This window comes from Acomys russatus, chromosome 32 (genome assembly GCF_903995435.1).
Source record: "Acomys russatus chromosome 32, mAcoRus1.1, whole genome shotgun sequence".
Classification (NCBI taxonomy): Eukaryota; Metazoa; Chordata; class Mammalia; order Rodentia; family Muridae; genus Acomys; species Acomys russatus.
In genome coordinates, this window is record NC_067168.1 from 17,475,678 (window position 1) to 17,488,289 (window position 12,612).

The following is a 12,612-nucleotide window of genomic DNA, read 5'->3' on the forward strand; positions in this document are numbered from 1 at the left end:
AGGAAAAAAAAATAAAAGAGCACCGAGCTGATGACAGAAGTCTGGCACTTTCAAATGGCCTAGAACAAGTGCCTTGTCACCAAGTATGCCAAGGATATACATGAAATACTCAGCAAAGCAGCACTGCTTGCCCCAGGATGTGGCCCAGGAGGCCCTAGCTGTGGCTGTCATTGGTACACAAGACAGTTTCTCCCTGACTTCACGGAGTTCTATGAGGCGAAGGCCAATGAGAACAAGACAGTGGCTGTGGTCACACTGGATGAGACCTCTAGAGGGAAGGCTTTCTGTAGGATCTTGAGGCTGGTATCCCTGGCCAAGAGCTGTGTGGCGATAACCAGCATAGAAGCCTGGAATGCTTCCCGGAAGCTACCTGCACTAAGTGGCTGGGCCTGGGGGGAAAGGTGGGAGTGATTGGTGCGGCAGACAAGTGCCGATGCTTGTGCCAGCTCGGCTACTTGACCAAGTCTTCTGTGCAGCTCGGTGTGCTGCACCACGAAGAGGAGTGAATGCTGGATGCTGGGAAAGCCCCAGGAGATCTCCCCTTCCAGGAAGCTCTTCACCCCCTCAGCAGGTTCTGCAAGTACAGCTATGCCAACGGAGGTGGCACAGAACCTGGCAGCTCCTTTCCAGCTGCTGTCCCCAGGGTGGCCTCTCAGAGAAGAGTCCCAGGGGAGGAGCTAGGGCTGCTGAACCTAATGGTGCCCTGGGACAGGCTCATCTATCTATCTATCACATCATCTCTCCTGGCCCTTTTTCGGGTGCTGCAGCCAACCCATGCCCACTGTTTAGGACTATGTTCCCCTGGAGGTGAAAACACCGCCACACGCTGTTGTGACCTTGGCGTTATTGGTGGCCTTCACAGCTAAGTTTCTGTTCCCCCTGGGGAGTTCCTGGAGCCGTTCTCTTCAGCAAGGCTCTATCCCTTTCTACCGAGGATGGCCTAGACACGTTCACCAACCATCCTGTGTGTGGAGAGCTCCTCCTACATTTCAGCAATGATCTCCAAAACCACTTCTTTCATGTGGCTGGCACTGGCCTTCCTGGGGCTCAGATGCCTGGGGCTTGGCCCTTAATGAGGAAGAGGAGTGGAGGAGCCCTGCTTCCTTTGCTGTTGTGCACGAAAATAGTAGTTAGTTTGCTACTTACAAAAAAACAAACAAACAAACAACAACAACAACAAAACAGAAGGTTAATCATCACAGTGTCTTTGGGTGTAAGCGGGCTTCATGGTGGCAAATGGTGCCACTGGCATCTGGCTGCCCCTCCCCAAGCTGCTAATGCTCGTTCTGTTTAATGGTAAGTGTCTTTACCCAATGGCAGTCCTGCTGAGGAGGACAGAGGTGCCTCCCATCTGCCCACATCATGGAATGAGTCCCTGCATGTGCATGCCTAGATACCAAGCATCTGCCAGCCCCCAGAGTTCCTGTGCTAATGACTCCAGGAGGAGAAGAAGCCCACACTTCCAGTTCCAGATGCCACCACCCTCTTCCTAGCTCCTCACCATTACAGCCAACTGTTAAGCCACTGTCCCAGTTTAGGTTCCCTACACCCACCTCCAACACATCTGTACCAGGCTGACCTGCCATTTCTGCCATTTTCGACACCATTCCTGTCCCCTCTGCTAACAATTCCACTTAGCCAAGTCAGCAATGTCACCTCTCACTTCCCACTTCCAGAGGCTCATGAGGCCCTGGCTGTGTCATATTTTAGTTATCTCTCCATCCAGGAAGCATCATTTGTACAGTCATTGTGGGTCATCTGGTCTCCAACATTTTGGCTTCTAAGAGACCTATATACTCCTAAAACTTATTGGAAATCCCTAAAATCTTTTGCATAGATGGATAATATCTACCAATATAATTGTGTTGCTAATTTTTTATTCAAAACCAAAACTTTGGGATGATTGATTTATTATTAATATGTTTAAAAATAACAAATGAGCTGATGCTACACATAACTCAGTGGTAGAGAGCCTGCCTAGTCTGCCTGAGGTCCTAAGTCGGTGTAGGCTACATGAGACTTTGAAAAATCCTAATCAAGGGCCAGAAAGACAGATCACCTGGTCAAGGCACTTATCTACCAAGCTTGATGTTCTAAATTTAAAGAAAAAAAAATTTTTTTTCATTTTTTTAAAAAAAATTTTTTTTTTTTTTTTTTGGTTTTTTTTTTGAGACGAGGTTTCTCTGTGATAGCTTTGGCTGTCCTGGACTCACTTTGTAGACGAGGCTGCCCTCGAACTCACAGCGATCCACCTGCCTCTGCCTCCCGAGTGCTGGGATTAAAGGCATGCGCCACCACGCCCGGCCCAAAAAAAAAAAAGAAGAAAAAGAAGAAGAAGAAACAAAAAAGAAACTAGAGCGAGGGTAATGGTTGCATAATACTGTGCACATACTAAACATACTGAATTGTACACTTTAAAATGTTAGGGTGGAGCCGGGCGTGGTGGCGCATGCCTTTAATCCCAGCACTCGGGAGGCAGAAGCAGGCGGATCGCTGTGAGTTCGAGGCCAGCCTGGTCTACAAAGTGAGTCCAGGATGGCCAAGGCTACACAGAGAAACCCTGTCTCGAAAAAAAAAAAAAAAAACAAAAAAAAAAAAAAAAAAAATGTTAGGGTGTTTTTGTTCTCCTTTTTATTCTGGTGGCTTTTTGGATTTTTGTTTGGGGAGTTGGTTTTGTTTGCTTGTTTTTTAGCAGGGAGGGGGCTTGTTTTGTTTTGTTTGAGACAGTGTCTCTGTGTAACAGCCCTGGCTGTCCTGGAAGCACTTTGTAGACCAGGCAGACCTCGAACTCACAGAGATCCGCCTGCCTCTGCCTCCTGAATGCTTGTTGGTTTGTTTTTTGAGACAGGCTCTTTCTATGTCACCCTCCCCGGTTTGATATTCACTGTGTAGACCAGCCTAGCTTCAAACTTTCAGAGTTTGGAAGTGCTGCCTGTGTCAGTGCTAGGATCACAGGCACACACCAACAAGCCTATCCTAAAATGATTAATTTTATGATGTGTGAATTTAGCCTCAGTGTCAGATCAAAGTCATGCACAGTGCAGCATACCTGAAGTCCCCACTACCAGAGCTGAGACAGAAGGATCACTTGAGGCCAGGATTTCAGGGCTGGATGTACTATGTCCGTAAAGCAGTGCTACTAAGGTTGAGACAATGGCCCTGGCCTCTCAGCTACAGGGACTCAGCAGTTTGCCTAAGGAGGGTTGTGAACTGCACAGGTGGGAAGCCTTGGCGGTCAGAATCCCTGTGACAATGATGCTGGGACCACATTGATGAAGAAGCCTGTGCTCCAGCCTTTGGGGCTGGGACTGTAGCTCGGTGGGGAGCCCTTGCCTAGGAAGAGCAAAGCCCAGGCCCATGGCCACCACAAAACCAAATAAAAACAGACTCTTGAAAGCATAGAAACTTAGGGTTCCTGGTAGAAAAGAATATCAGGGTGTCTCAGGTAAGTCAGCCCCTGACTAGGAATGTGCCGGGGAGTGCAGAGAGAAGAGGAAGGTCAGATGCTATGAAGGGGCCATGGTAGGTGGTGGGGCCAGCATGAGAGGTAAGTAAGTGGCTGGCTCAGGAAATCACCTAGAAGTACCACATCATGGAACGGTGGTGAAATCCTGTGAGTCCCTGTCAGCCAACCTGATTGCCACGATCGTGCCGTCAGTCCTTTCCTCAGACCTTATCGTAGCATCTATGATGGTGGATGTTTACCAAGCAATTAGCCCCAAACTCAGATCAGGTGACTCATGACCAGTCCAGGCCACTCCAGAGTAGCAGGAAGGGGAGTCAGAAAACTGTGTTGACCCAGGGAAAGTGCTCTCCAGGCTCCAGGACAGTCTGAAAGCTGTCCTTTGGCTTGCACAAGGGTCTGGGGCCCACAATCCCTCTCCAGCTCCATACCAAGCCTGAATGTGAAGCCTCTGTGTCTGACTCTGTTCCCTGTCAGCCTCCAACATGTTCACAACCCCATACATGATGCTGGCTCACAAAGAGTGCCTTCCCGAGACCCCAGGGCCTCTTCTGCAGGTATCTGCACAGTATCTCCAAACCTCAGTCATCCGGAGCCCAAAACCAAACCACCAAGCATAGTCAATGTCACCAGCCTCTTGCTCTGTGACTCAGAACAAGCAGTGGCTGCCGGCTGCACAAGTCTACAGGGATGCCAGGATTTCAGGTTCTGCCTTTGAGTTTGAAAGGATGTCAGCCTACATCTCCCCAATGAAGGCAGGGTACAGGATCACCACAGATCTCCAGAACTGCCAACCCACAGTAAGGTATGGGTGCTCCCTCTCAGACTAGTAGCCAAAGGATGCAAGAGTGTTCACAGTCAGTCCATTCAGGAAACCATACAAGTCAGACAGGATTAAACAAGAAAGACTGTGTGAAATACGGGTAATTAGCATAGGAATTCAGGAAGAGGAGATTTCCAGTATGGGTAAAAAGGGTGTGGTTGTAGAGGAGTGCAGAGGAGGGTTAAAGGTAAGGCTGTGCCCAAGACAGACAGCTGGCCGACGGATGGATGGACGGATGGATGGATGGATGGATGGATGGATGGATGCCGTAGTGTTCATCAGTATAATCGGAATAGGGATATGTCACAGAGGGTCTAAAATTTTCAACAAAAAGTAAGAGTATAGTGAGACTTTGTCAATGATGGGAGAATTATTACAGGGAGCCCATCAGAGATGACCACTCAGACCTAGTGTGTAGCCAATTGAAAGTCTTTCTCAGCTGGCTGGGACCACAGCTAAGTGTTTGGGCACCCAGGCATGGTCATGAGTGTCCAGAATAAGAGGTTTTTATGAGCACAGACCTCATGGAGGCATGTAGCTGCTGAGGGGCCTTCACAGAGTAAGCAGTGTGAAGCAATCACTTGACTGAAGCTAAGATAAGTGGCTAGCCAGCTGTAGAGAGGTTCTGAACAAACAGGCAGCTAAGATAAATGGCTAGCTGTAGGGGGTTCGGCACAAACAAGCAGTTTTAACAAAGGCTGAGATAAGTTCGTTGGGACATCCTGACCTTTGGTTCCTAGAATAGAGCCCAGAAACTTTCCATGGGATTCTCCACCAAGGAGATCAGATTCTAGTTAAACCTGGAAACAGACCTCAGCAAAACTACAAGCCGGAAGAACCTCTGCACTGTCCTGCCCCATCACAGAATAAAGGAGGCCCTGGGAAGGAAGCTGGAGGCAGATGTGTTCTGAAGTCCCTCTCTTCCTCACAACTCACTTTGTAGACCAGGCTGGTCTTGACCTCAGAGCCATCTACCTGCCTCTGCCTCCCTGAGTACCAGGATTACATGTGTGTGTCACCACACCCAGCTTCAAACCCCATTTTTAAATAAACACGGTCTATGACTGCCTTACACAGCATGACACCACCACCCCCACTTCCCCAGGCCTGTGATGGAAGGCTAGCTTCTGCTGTCCTCCTCAGGCCTCTATGTTGTGCTAGGCTACAATGCAGAGCTCTCTGTGCTTGGCCAAAAGATGCTATAATGCTTGTTCCTTGGCCTCCTAGGGGGCAAACGCTGCCTTATGTAATCAGAAAATGCCCTTCTGGGGGCTCTTCTCTGACCCACAGTGATGGCTAAGCAGGATGTCATCTGGTCTATGATGAAGCTAACTTAAAAGGCCCAAGTCACTTCACAATCCAACTGAAGCCATTGTGGTGGCTGAACTCCTTCACGCCTATTAGGTGAAACTTACAGAAGACCTCTCCTCACCGTGGACTAAAACCCTACACTAGTGCCCACTAGCCAAGACCACGAATCAAAATGGAATCACTCATGGTAAAGCTCAAGAAGCTGAAACTCCATGGCCCAGATGATGGGCAAAATCAGCAATCGAGAGGTAATGACTCCACTTCCCAACAGGTTCGTTTCATTTGCTGTGGTACTAAAGTTCCCTCTATCTTAATCCCTACAGAAAAATAACCTTGGTGAGCACATGTAATCTCAGCTAAGGCAGGAAGATTTCAATATCTACTCCGGCCTGGGACTTCATATGGAGTAGTGTATCAAAAACAAAACAACTGAGACATCTAATGTTAATTAGTGACTTGTCTATTGTTCCCCGGCCTCTGCTTCTTACCTATCTTTCAAGGAAATAATGGACAGAGGTAATCTTCTCTTATCTGGTTTTTTGGCTTTTCAAGACAGGGCTTTCTCTGTGTAGCCTTAGCTGTCCTGGAACTCACTCTGTAAACCAGGCTGACTTCAAACTCACAGAGATCCTCCTGCTTCCTACCCTCTGTGTGCTGGAAATAAAGGCATGTCCCACCACCGTCTTGCATATACGGGTGTTGTTGTTTTCCAAATCTTCCCTATCTTTGTTTAGCCAATCAGAACCCTCATTCTATTTAATGGTAGAGGGGGTTGCCCAATTGTAGAATTGACAATCAAACCAGGGACTTCTCATGCCTCATGTTAGGGTATCTGTTATACAATCTCTGGCCTTTGTAGGGAGCATTGTCAGCCCAAATGGGGAATGTTTTTATTTAAACTATACATGTATATGAATACACAGACCTATATGTAATTTTTGTTTTGTTTTGTTTTTTGAGACAGGGTTTCTCTGTGTAGCCTTGGCCATCCTGGATTCACTTTGTAGACCAGGCTGGCCTCGAACTCACAGCGATCTGCCTGCCTCTGCCTCCCGAGTGCTGGGATTAAAGGCATGCGCCACCACGCCCGACTCTGTAATTTTAAGCAAATAAATAAAATATTATTTCATATGGCTTTTCCAGACATCCTTATTGTTAGTTTTACCTTCCTTCCTTCTTTATTCATCTCCCTCCCCATCCCTAACCAGAGCATCCCTGTTTTCCCCATTTCCCTCATCAGATCACTTGTACCCTGCTATCCTATTCCCCTTTTTGGTTGCTCCCTGACGTGTTTTCTTTCCCGGTTTCTACGGTTAGAGCGTGTGTTTACATCTGATGGTTTGGAGTAGGAACCTCAGATGAAGGAGAAATTTCAAGCTTTTCTTTCTGGCTCTGAGCTACCTCACTCAGTATAAACTTTTCTAGTCCCATCCATAAATTTGCCTACAAATTTTATAATTTCATTGTTCTCTATAGCCAAAGAGTATTCCATAGTACATGTGTGCCGCATTTTCATCATCCCTCTGTCAGTTGAAGGACATTTAAGTTGTTTCCCTTTCCTGCCTATTATGGATAATCAACCATTTAATGACTGGAGCTGAGGCCTGCTCCAAGAGAAGCCATTCACATCCAGTATTGGGAACTCCATCAAAAACCCAACCTTACCGGGCATGGTGGTGCACGCCTTTAATCCCAGCACTTGGGAGGCAGAGGCAGGCGGATCAATGTGAGTTCGAGGCCAGCCTGGTCTACAAAGTGAGTCCATGATGGCCAAGGCTACACAGAGAAACCCTGTCTCGAAAAACCAAAAAAAAAAAAAAAAAAACCAACCTTGGGGAGGTCATAGGCCTTAGTGGGGAAGTTACTACTGTCCATTTGCTAACCTGATACAATGTACCCAACAGCTAATCCTCTGAATGTTTTGCTTTAGGCCCATAGGTCAGAGCTGCCCTCAGACTCATCAGTGAGGCCTCCTTTTGCAGTGGGTAGAGGTTCCTGAAGAGACTTGTAGCCGGTCTGTGTTCTGAGAATAACTGATCGCTGAAAGCTGAACCTTAAATGGGACATCCTCCGAGTCTTGGGGAGCAGCAAGCATGTAAGAGCTTTGTAAGAAAGTGTAGAGGAGGCCTTTGGAAATGCTGTGGAAGACTGTCCTGGGCCTAATGCCTCCATTGTGCTCTGGAACTCAGCAGCTGTAGTTATGAGCACAAGATGGATGGCCCCAGGACTGGGCCTGTCAGCCTTCTTTTCTTTTTACTTTATTTGTTATCATTTGAGGAGGTCAGGGACAACTTTATGTAAGGTCCAGGGATCACCTGGCTAGTGCACAGCAAGCCCTTTACCCTCTGAGCCATCTCACAGGTCCCAGTCCTGTCAACATCCTGTCAGAGTGGAGAGGGAGGTCATGAGGACTGACCCTCCTCTCTAGTGCTCTAAAGACAGTTAATGGTTGCTGAGATAGAGAAAGACATTTTTTTTTTCAGTACTAAAACCATTGCTAAGTGCCCAGGCTCTAGTCAATAACCTATTTATAGTTTCTATATAAGGAACTCCAGTTAAAGTCAGTGGGTCATTAAAAAGAAAGAAAGAAAGAAAGAAAGAAAGAAAGAAAGAAAGAAAGAAAGAAAGGGCAAAGCCATAGACCACAACTATAGTCTCTTGCAAGGGGACTATGGGGGTGGAACTGTAAAGACGCGGCAGCCAGCCTTGGCCTGATGGCACTGTTGTTTTGCCTGCCCAGAAGTGAGCTTCTCTATCCCAATCACTAGAGCGCTCGGACCTGAGTAATATTACACAGGTTCCCTGTGATGACTAAAGAAACCTAATTCAGAGCCAGGCACCCCTTAAGGGCCATTGACCTTTAGCTCCGAATGCCTGGGAGCCTAGTGGCTGCAGGTGAGATAAGACAGGGTAATGGTCTGTGAGGAATGAACAGCTGCCTCCACTTCTGTAAAACCTGCTGATCTTAGGGGAAAGGGATGGAACGGCCTTTTTATCACTATGTAGCGGGAAGGAAAAGACAACCGAGGGAAGTAAAACGAGTCTCTTGCCCAGCTGTGAATTACATGGACATCTGTAATTACATTGCATATCTTTCTGCTGTCTGCCCTTAAAGGCCCCTTAACCTCCACTTTGCACAGCATGCTGTACTGGCTCTAAGTCCTTCTGCTAGCAGTAAGAATAAATTCATTTAATCTAAATTTGAATTGAGTCTAAATCTCTGATCTCCCCCAGTGGATTTGAATGCCACAACAGGGACAAGAAAGAATCATGGGGATAAATATAACCAAAATACAGTATATACAAGTGTGAAATTTTCATAATGAAACTATTATCATATATAATTAATATATTCTAATAAAAAACTAAAAGGGGAAGGCAGCAAGATGGCTCAGCTAGTGACGGCATTTGCCACTAAGCTAGATAGCCTGAGAGAACCAACTCCTACAAATTGTCCTCTGGTTTCTATACATTGTGGCACCTACACACACACACACACACACACACACACACACACACACACACACAGATACACACACACAGAGATACACACACACGCGCGCGCGAGAATGCATGCAGACATGCACATACACACACTTAACAAATATGCATATTTTTAACTTAAAATATAAAATTGTTGAAAGAAATCTGGCGGGATTTTTATAAGCGTTGAAAAACAAATTCCATGTGAATGGTGGCCACCGTCTCGTTGCTGCAGTCAGTGTTGTCATAATGAGATGTTGTGGGTCGAGCCTAGGGCTGAATCTGCTCACAACCCAGTCTGTGTGCTAGACGTTGGCTCTGGAAGACTCTATGTAGGTAACAGACTGAGATGAGGAAAAGTTGGGGGGACAGGGAAGCAACAAATTTGTCCTAAGAAAAATAATAGTGGATGTAGAGTGGGGCCAGTGGCAGCGGCCAGATGATCATCAGGATCTGCATGCATGCATCAGGCATTCTGCATGTTGGTTGACTGTAGAGCCCAGAAGCTGGGGTTGACTGGATTCCAAAGCCCTCCTGAGGCCATTTGGGATTCTGGGCTTAGGAAGTTAGGAAAGTAGACAAGTGTCAGTTTCCTTCATCCACTTTCACAGGGCAGAGGTTACTCGAAAAACGTGTGTGTGTATGCATACATGTGTCTGTATGTGTGTGTGTCTCTGTGTATGTGTGTGCGTGTGTGTTAGCACGCGCGCGCGCGCCCACGTGAGCCATCTACCCTGTTCTCTGAGGCAGGGACCCTTACTGGAACCTGTTGTTTGATGATTCACCTAGGCTGGTTGGCCATCAGTCACTAAGAATATACCTGTTTCTTGCTGGCCAGTAATAGGATTATAAGCCTGAGCCACAGGGGCCAGTTTCTATGTAGCTGCCAGGAATTGAACTCAGATCCCCGCACTTGTATAGCAAGCACTTTCCTAATTAAGCCCAGAGTTGTGTGTTCAGTTATCCAGGCATTCAAATTTCCACTCCCAGATCAGTTGTAGTCTTAGCCAAGGCACTTAAAGGCTCAGTCACATTATCCGTGTGAGAATAAAGAGTACAGACTCCCAAAGTTCATCCCTGTAATGCATGTGGCCTTAGGGACAGAGACTCTAAACCATGAAGCCTGTCGTTTGTTCTCTTAGCCTCTCTGTGCTAGACCTCTTTATGCTCTGCCCAGCCCTCTATCATCGGAGGGGCCCAGACCTTAGGAGGCCCCAGACCTTAGCACAACTGACTCCATGATGGAAGTACCACCCAGGCCATAAAACTTAGCAGCTAAACAGCACCACCTGCCAAAATGAAAACAAAGACCTAATCCACCAAAGTCCGTAGTTCTGGGAAAGTCTCTAAATGTGCCAACCTTGCTTTTTGGCTTCTGTGGTTCTGCTTCTGGATAACTATTCCTGTTAGCTGAAATATGTCGACCAGAGTGTGCTTTTTGTGTTTAAAAGCTCACCATGAAAAAGGCTCAGAGAGCACCTAGTTGCTGGCCAGCTAATAAAGATTTCTGTTGCCTTAGCCCCATGTTTGAGCAGTCTTCTCTGGTGGATACCGTACAGCATTCTGCCTTTGAGGCTCCTGTTATTACAAGGCTCTCAAGATGATCTTGTTTTGAAGTCAATTGACTTGGGTTTGCTTTAAGAGGAAAAGCCCCTTCCCAGCAGTACTGAGAAGATATTTGACCAGATGACCTGAAGAAAGGTACTCGAAGACTCTACAGAGAGCCTGGCCTCCACAAGGCTCTGCCACCAACACCAGCCTTCACTGTGGAAAGGATTGTACGCTTTGTCACAGATGAAAGCAGTCTTGGCGGGCTTTGCCCTTGGACACACCAAGGGTACTCCCTGAGATTAACCTTGAGATAGACAAGGTGGAGTCATCCTGGGTTTGGAATTCAGGAAGCGGACCTGGGGACTCCACCTGGACTATTGTGTTTCTAATCAACCCTCAATGAGAGAGGGAGACCGCCCTTTGCACACGACAGGCAGGCAGGCAGAGAGGAGAGAGGAGTAGCAGGTTCAGACCTGGCTTGAGCGCACTTGGATCGGGAAGAGGATCAGTGAACAGGCCAGACCAGCACACAGGTCAGAGACACCAAGGGACCCATTCCCATGGAACGGATACCAGAAGGTTCACTCTTGTTTTCCTTTAACCTTTTTTCCCTTTTGTGTAAACTAGTTGGGTTGTATAATAAAGTTTAATTGTTAAGAAACAGAGTCAACACTTCACCATCTCCACTCCAGTAGGGTAGACACATTCACCATCAAAGCGTGGGTGGGAGTGGCCAACCAATGACTGGTTCAGTTTGAGACCCATGCTATGAAAGGGAGCCGGCACCTGACACTGCCTGGAAGGCCAAATACTACAGAGTGGATAGCCCAGAGACCTAGGATAGAACCAAACATGACTGACAAAATAAATAAATAAAATTACAAGTCAATGACAAGTCTTAATAACACTCTGCTATACTCGCTGACCTGAGCTTAGCAATGTTGATCATCAGATAGGCTTCATCCAGCAACTTTTGGGAGCAGATGCTGAGACCTATAACCAAACACTCGGGGAATCCTGCAGAAAAGGGGCAAGAAAACAAAAATCAGGTGCCACTGGCTGAAAGAGAGAGAGCCTTACACCACAAGCTCGGGATACAGAGTGCTGCTGGACTTCGATGAAGCCCACATGTGGTCAGTTACCGTTGCAATGCCATGCTCAGGGCTACGCTACAACACTTTTCTTGTGACTATATTTAACCCTTCTGGGAGACAAGGACACTGAAGCCATTTTTTTTCAGAGAGCAAACCATTTGTTCAGGTGGCAGAAGGAATTCGTGGCAAAACTAGAACCACACAGTGGTCCCCAGGTGACCAGGTAGATGCCCTCCTCCTCTCACTACCCCAGGGGCTTCTGCCTTCAGGGTGATCAAAGGAGCAACCCTGGGCTAATTCAATATGCTAGGTCCTGAAATCCTGCTGCTCTCCAGGAGGCCAGAGTGACAGAAGGATGAGGCAGCCCCAGCACACCTGCTAGGTAGGACAACTGCATCAGAGGACATCTTTATCAGATGAGGGACTTACACTCCAAGTAGTAACCATGCAGGTTACAGTGCCTTGTGTTTCATCACAGCATTCAAGAGGCAGAGGCAGGAACTCACTCATAGCAAGCAGACTGGCTAGAATAGCTAGAATCCACTCAATAAATAAAGCAGATGGTCAAGAAAGACACCGAGAGTCAACTTGGGTCCACCACATGCATATGCATGCTCACTTTTGTGGAACACCTGTACGCATACACATGACAACACTTGAAAGTGCAAGTATGCATGTGCTTGGCAGAAAACATATAAAAAATAAAATGCAAGTGCTCTTCAACTTCCATAGTTGAAAACACTATAAACCAAGAATGCATTTTATTGTACATCCAATTTGCTAAACATCGCAGCTTAGCCCAGCCTACCAACAATGTGTTCAGAAGACTCACATTAGCTCACAGTTGGGCAAGACCATTTGACATAAAGCCATAGCATAATAAAAAC